A 7,707-nucleotide genomic window follows, 5' to 3' on the forward strand; every position below is an offset into this window, starting at 1 on the left:
TGATGAACATAGATGCAAAAATCCTCAACAAAATACTAGCAAACAGAATCCAACAGCACATTAAAAGGCTCATACACCCTGATCAATTGGGGTTTATCCCAGGAATGCAAGGATTCTTCAATATATGCAAATCAATCAATGTGATACACCATATTAACAAATTGAAGGAGAAAAAACATATGATCATCTCAATAGATGCAGAGAAAGCTTTTGACAAAATTCAACACCCATTTATGATAAAAACCCTCCAGAAAGTAGGCATAGAGGGAACTTACCTCAACATAATAAAGACCATATATGACAAACCCACAGCTAACATCGTTCTCAATGGTGAAAAACTGAAACCACTTCCTCTAAGATCAGGAACAAGACAAGGTTGTCCACTCTCACCACTATTATTCAACATAGTTTTGGTAGTTTTAGCCACAGCAATCAGAGAAGAAAAAGAAATAAAAGGAATCCAAATAGGAAAAGAAGAAGTAAAGCTGTCACTGTTCACAGATGACATGATACTATACATAGAAATCCTAAAGACGCTACCAGAAACCTATGAGAGCTAATCAGTGAATTTGGTAAAGTAGCAGGATACAAAACTAATGCACAGAAATCTCTTGCATTCCTATATACTATTGATGAAAAATCTGAAATAGAAATTAAGGAAACACTCCCATTTACCACTGAAACAAAAAGAATAAAATACCTAGGAATAAACCTACCTAGGGAGACAAAAGACCTGTATGCAGAAAACTATAAGACACTGATGAAAGAAATTAAAGATGATACAAACAGATGGAGAGATATGCCTTGTTCTTGGATTGGAAGAATCAACATTGTGAAAATGACTATACTACCCAAAGTAATCTACAGATCCAGTGCAATCCCTATCAAACTACCACTGGCATTTTTCACAGAACTAGAACAAAAAATTTCACAATTTGTATGGAAACACAAAAGACCCCGAATAGCCAAAGCAATTTTGAGAAAGAAAAATGGAGCTGGAGAAATCAGGCTCCCTGACTTCAGACTATACTACAAAGCTACAGTAATCAAGACAATATGGTACTGGCACAAAAACAGAAATATAGATCAATGGAACAGGATAGAAAGCCCAGAGATAAATCCACACACATATGGTCACCATATTTTTGACAAAGGAGGCAAGAATATACAATGGAGAAAAGACAGCTTCTTCAATAAGTGGTGCTGGGACAACTGGACAGCTACATGTAAAAGAATGAAATTAGAACACTCCCTAACACCATACATAAAAATAAACTCAAAATGGATTAAAGACCTAAATGTAAGGCCAGATGCTATAAACTCTTAGAGGAAAACCTAGGCAGAACACTCTATGACATAAATCACAGCAAGATCCTTTTTTGACCCACCTCCTAGAAAAATGGAAATAAAAACAAAAATAAACAAATGGGACTTAATGAAACTTAAAAGCTTTAGCACAACAAAGGAAACCATAAACAAGACGAAAAGACAACCCTCAGAATGGGAGAAAATATTTGCAAACGAAACAACTGACAGAGGATTAATCTCTAAAATTTACAAGCAGCTCATGCTGCTCAATATCAAAAATCAAACAACCCAATCCAAAAATGGGCAGAAGACCTAAACAGACATTTCTCCAAAGAAGATATACAGATTGCCAACAAACACATCAAAGGATGCCCAACGTCACTAATCATTAGAGAAATGCAAATCAAAACTACAATGAGGTATCACCTCACACCAGTCAGAATGGCCATCACCAAAAAATCTACAAACAATAAATGTGGAGAGGGTGTGGAGAAAAGGGAACCCTCTTGCACTGTTGGTGGGAATGTAAATTGATACAGCCACTATGGAGAACAGTATGGAGGTTCCTTAAAAAAGTAAAAGTAGAACTACCATACAACCCTGCAATCCCACTACTGGGCATATACCCTGAGAAAACCATAATTCAAAAAGAGTCATGTACCACAATGTTTATTGCAGCTCTATTTACAATAGCCAGGACATGGATCAACCTAAGTGTCCAGTGACAGATGAATGGATAAAGAAGATGTGGCACCTATATACAATGAAATATTACTCAGTCATAAAAAGACACGAAATTGAGTTATTTGTAGGGAGCTGAATGGACCTAGAGTCTGTCATACAGAGTGAAGTAAGTCAGAAAGTGAAAAACAAATACTGTATGCTAACACATATATATGGAATCTAAAAAAAAATGGTTCTGAAGAACCTAGGGGCAGGACAGGAATAAAGAGGCAGATGTAGAGAATGGACTTGAGGACATGGGGAGGGGGAAGGGTAAGCTGGGACGAAGTGAGAGAATGGCATGGATATAGATACACTACCAAATGTAAAATAGATAGTTAGTGGGAAGCAGCTGCATAGCACAGGGAGATCAGCTTGGTGCTTTGTGACCACCTAGAGGGGTGGGATAGGGAGGGTGGGAGGGAACGCAAGAGGGAGGGGTTATGGGGATATATGTATACGTATAGGTGATTCACTTTGTTATACAGCAGAAACTAACACCACATTGTAAAGCAATTATACTCCAATAAAGATATTAAAAAAAAAAAAAGACTTGGGCCTTTATAATCCACTCTCTTTATAGCTGTTTCTTCGCCAAGAAAGAAAGAACTGTGGTCCCCGCAGCGCCTGTGTGCGGACTGAGACAGGAGGATGCCGAGGCACTCGAGGTGGCTGTGGTCCACTTGCTCTAGAAAGTTTATGCAGATGCTCTTCCGGCACTTAGAAGCCATCTTCACATATGAGTTGGGCCAAGTGTGTTTATGCAAATACCCACGTTCTGACTGAGCCTCGGCTTATCAGAGAAACCCTCATTCATTATACTGAAGAGCAAAGTTTGACCCAGGCAGGGGAAATTTGACTATTTGTCAATAGTTGATGCTACATATTAAACAAACAAGCGGCTCTTTTTAGGCTTTGAAGTTCTATTTTATTTCCACAGCAGCACTCACGTTCTGCACAACACAGACTCCCAAGGAAAATAAAGGGAGCCGTAGGCCAAAATGGTACTCCAGAGCTCCAGAAAATTACCAAAAGAGATGCCTAAATATAAATCGGTAGTTAAGTGAGACAATAATTGTAGGTAAAGTGATGACGGTGATAGCAGCAAACTAGGTCCCACACATCTGTGCAGTTGTTTAAAAGCCTGTTGAACTCTCCCAACAACAGTCACAGGAGGCAGGTACTAATATTATCCCCGTTTTATGGACGGAGACACCCAGGTACAGGAAGACTGAGTTGTCTTAAACCCAGGCAGGTGTGTCCTTACCCTCTTGAGTCACCCTCTGAGTGACTCATGACACATCTGGACCAAGTCATCTCTCGGGGGTCTTACAGCCCTGCCTTTCCACAGGAGAGCATCTATTCCAGTGGGGGGCAGGGACAGAGGTATAAAATCAGAAGATAATGCAAACGGCCCACATCTGTGCTATTATATGCCAAGTAAAGGTGTGGACAACTCCTAAAAGATCTAAGTTTTCACTTTTCTTCCACCCGTTTGGCATTTTATAGCAAAGAGCTCTTACATGGTGAGCTTATAGGTGATGGAATCCCTGTTGGTCATAAATAGCCTAAAAAAACAACAAAAAGGACCAAAAACACACAAAAACTTATGAACAGCTTTAAGGTTTCTCTCTGGGAACTAAATACAGGCAGGACTTCTGTTATCTCTGGCATATTTTTGCAATAATCAACAAGAGGTCTTCTCCCCAGAGAGCTGTATTAGGAGATGGGTTCTTTTAAACTATGGATCTATTTTCCTAGAAAAATGAGGCTACTGACACCTCAAAGAAGTAGTTTTGCCCCAAATGTCTATGACAGGCCTTCTGAGATGAGCCAGGCATGGAGTCACTTAATACAGGTCTCAGCACCCGTTGTTCACATAGAATTGTAGATAGGGCAGGAGCTGGGAAAGCTGAAAGGAAGCTATTCAAAGAGAGAGGCCTGAACAGTATCTGAAAACTAATTTAAAATAATAAAAATACCATCTCCCTTTGTAATCAGGTAGTACTATTTTCTAAAGAGGTTTGGGGATAATGATGTTGTCTTTTGCTAAACTGAACCCAGTTTTGACCACAGCCATTACTGGCAAGGTGACCTTTCCCTAAACCATCAGCTTTGCCCCAGGCTTCCGTGGCCTAAAAGGCATCATTTGTTCTTTTAAGTACTGGCACTTGGCCATTTTTTCTCTCTCAAATTCCACATTCACGTGTCTGTCTGGCGATGAGCTTTCCCTTTTTCTCTCCTTGCTCCAAGGATGCGCCCTGTCGTATGGCAGGGTTTTTTTTTTTTTTTTTTAATTTATTTATTTATCTATTTATTTTTGGCTGTGTTGGGTCTTCGTTTCTGTGCGAGGGCTTTCTCTAGCTGCGGCAAGCGGGGGCCACTCTTCGTCGCGGTGCGCGGGCCTCTCACTGTCGCGGCCTCTCTTGTTGCGGAGCACAGGCTCCAGACGCGCAGGCTCAGTAGTTGTGGCTCACGGGCCCAGTTGCTCCGCGGCATGTGGGATCCTCCCAGACCAGGGCTCGAACCCGTGTCCCCTGCATCGGCAGGCAGATTCTCAGCCACTGCGCCACCAGGGAAGCCCGGCAGGGTTTTTTATTAATTGACTCTCAAATGATCTTGAAGGTAGCTCATGAAATCAGATCCCAGGGCTCTCCACATGACCGTCAGCTCTTATAGCTCTGTATGAACTTTTTAACATTTTTGGAGAAAGACGTGTGTGTGTGTGTGTGTGTGTGTGTGTGTGTGTGTGTGTGTGTACACATGTGTGTGAACTAATTCAAGCATCCCCCAGAGACCTTGTATTCCTCAGACCCCCAGCAGCCGCAGGCTATGTTTCCCATTAAGGATTTATTTTCCGCTAAGCAGTCATCTTTCTGCCCCTGAAAGGGGTTCTATTCCCATTTAGTGCCTGTTAGAAGCTCCCTGAGATTGGATTGAGCAGTGGTCTCAGAATACAGATTTCAGGGCACATTATTCATACAGAAAATAAGATCAGGGCTGAGAAAATCCAGTTTTTGTGATAGGTGAGATGGAGGGAAGATGTCATTCTTGTCTGATTCCCGGCGATTCACTGACCCTGTGTCTTCACCCCTCCAGAGAACAGAGGGAACTAGTTCCTGCCCGCTCCTACCTCGTTAGAGCCTTGTGTGGGCAATGACTTGACGCTTTTGGAGTTCTTCTGTGTACTTGCCTTGGGGGCGGAAGAATGATTGGTATTATCATGATTCAGCACTTGCCAATGGCCCTATGTGAGATGGGCATTCTTGGGCTGACACGCCAATAAGAACGGATCTGAATTGTTTGAGATGCACCGAGTCACAGCCTGTTGATAAATAGGAACCCAGGAGTCCCACACGGGCTGGCCTCGGTTAAACCACGGCTGGCTCGCGCTCTATTTTTAGTTAATGGAGCTCTGCTGAACTATGGTACCAAGTACAAACCCTCCCACCCATGGTTCACCTGAGTCACATGTAATAGCTGTACCGAGTACGGAGGTCACACTGAGCTATGTAAAGGTATAAAACAAAACTCGAGCCCGGTGCGGGCTCCAACGGCCATACACACCCCAAAGTCACTGGCTCCCTCTGGGCAGTAATCATCCAACTGCCCCCCAGCGTTCTCACCGGGAGGCCCCGCAAGCTGCTCAGAGCTCACCCCGCTTTCTGCTGAGCACCCCTTGTCCCCCACACGGGCGCACCCTCGGTTTGAGACAATTACGTCCACCTCACTTTCTGCAGCAACTTGTCTCCATTTGGTTGTTTCATCCCTCCTGCCACAGCCAAGCCCTGCCTATTGACTCTGATACATCTTTCACAGAATCTCATTTTCATCCCTGTCACTGGAGTCCAAATGCCAACATACTGATTATTCTCGCTGTGACAAATACAGTATCTCTTCAGCAATCTCTTCAGATCTCCGTCTCCTGGGAAAACAGTTCCCTCCCCTCCGAGCCTTTTCGTAATGTCGCATGCTCAGATCACCACCATCCCCCCACCCATCCTTCACAAGCTCACACTGCACATTTTTCATATCTGTTCTGAAATGGCATCTTTGCCCAAGTTCAGCCTCACTGGTTTCCTGCCTGTGTGTGTGTGTGTCTCTGGGAAGCCCCTTGGTCCATGGGACAAATCCTTCTGCCCCTGTAGGCTGTTGCCAGGCTTAATTTTAGCACTCTACCAATTACAGTAAGTTCTGTAATCAGATCAAAGCATTGGTCCCTGCTTGCTGGCCAGAATGGGGATGATTCCTCCTGACATAGCAAACAACCTCAAGAATTTCTTCTGAGTCAGCTGTGGGGCGCTCAGGCATGCGAAATCACAGGGCAAGTTCATACGTTCAAACATAATGATAGGATCATTTGACATGAAACTCATGCTCATGTACTGGCTGCCTTGTCAGCTGGGCTGAAGGACACACTTCTGCAGAGATGCCTCTTTGGAGAGTGTCACCCTTAGGCCATCTCAAAACACCCCAACTTGGGCCAATGTGGCCTTTGTCCTAGGAGTCAGTTTGGTGTCCTTTTGATGAAGAAGCCCAGAATGCCTGGTCAGTCCCTGCCATCTGTGACCACAGGGATGTCTTCCTTAAGCTTTTGGATTGAAAAACAGTCAAATGAATATTTCTATCAATATTTGATCAATTTTTGATAAATTATCAAAATTATCAATAAGAAATTATCAAATAAATTATCAACCTTACTTCTTTCTGTTTTATATATGCCCACTAAACTCTTTAGCAAGGAAATGATTCCTGGTTTGTAGAATCTTTCTATTGGCCTATTTTGCTATTAAAAAATGGTTGAGAAGACGTCTCCTCGACTCTTCCCAATGGCGTTTGGGAGAGTAATGTGTGCACACAGCCAACTCCTGACTGTTTTCTCTGAGTATCTCTGGTATCCCAGGAATTTAAACGTTAGGGATGTTGACAGGCGGGCTGACATTCCCCATCTGAAGTCTGGAAGGAGATCAGTCCTGTGAAACAGATAGGCTGATCCTGAAATAAAGTTCCTTGGAGTATGAGTAAGGGAAAATCTCAGAAGCCAAGTATTATCAGGTAACAGAGGTGACTGCAGGGCCCACTGTGAGCAGTTAAAAAAATCAGAGAAGTTCCTATATATGTGAAATCTATTTCATTTCAAAAATTGAGTAAAATTTTAAAAATAAAACAAATAAACCAGGGCTTCCCTGGTGGCACAGTGGTTAAGAATCCGCCTGCCAATGCAGGGGGCACGGGTTCGAGCCCTGGTCGGGGAAGATCCTACATGCCACAGAGCAAGTAAGCCCTTGTGCCACAACTACTGAAGCCCACGTGCCTAGAGCTCGTGCTCCGCAACAAGAGAAGCCACCACAATGAGAAGCCGTTCACCGCAACGAAGAGTAGCCCCCGCTCACCGCAACTAGAGAAAGCCCGCGTGCAGCAACGAAGACCCAACACAGCCAAAACATAAATAAATAAAAATCAATCAATCAATCAATCAATCAGAGAAGTTGGCTTTTGTTCTTTTTTTCACATTCCCTTCCTTTATCATGTAGAAATGTAGGGAAAACAGATCATTTGCTCTTCTTCCTTCCACCCTACTTGCTTCATATTTTATTAATAATCTTCCTATATATTATTACAAAAATATTCTAATCACCAAGTTAATTAAAATTTGATTCAAGTCATAAGAATTAT

The sequence above is a fragment of the Balaenoptera acutorostrata genome, chromosome 3, assembly GCF_949987535.1.
Source record: "Balaenoptera acutorostrata chromosome 3, mBalAcu1.1, whole genome shotgun sequence".
NCBI lineage: Eukaryota > Metazoa > Chordata > Mammalia > Artiodactyla > Balaenopteridae > Balaenoptera > Balaenoptera acutorostrata.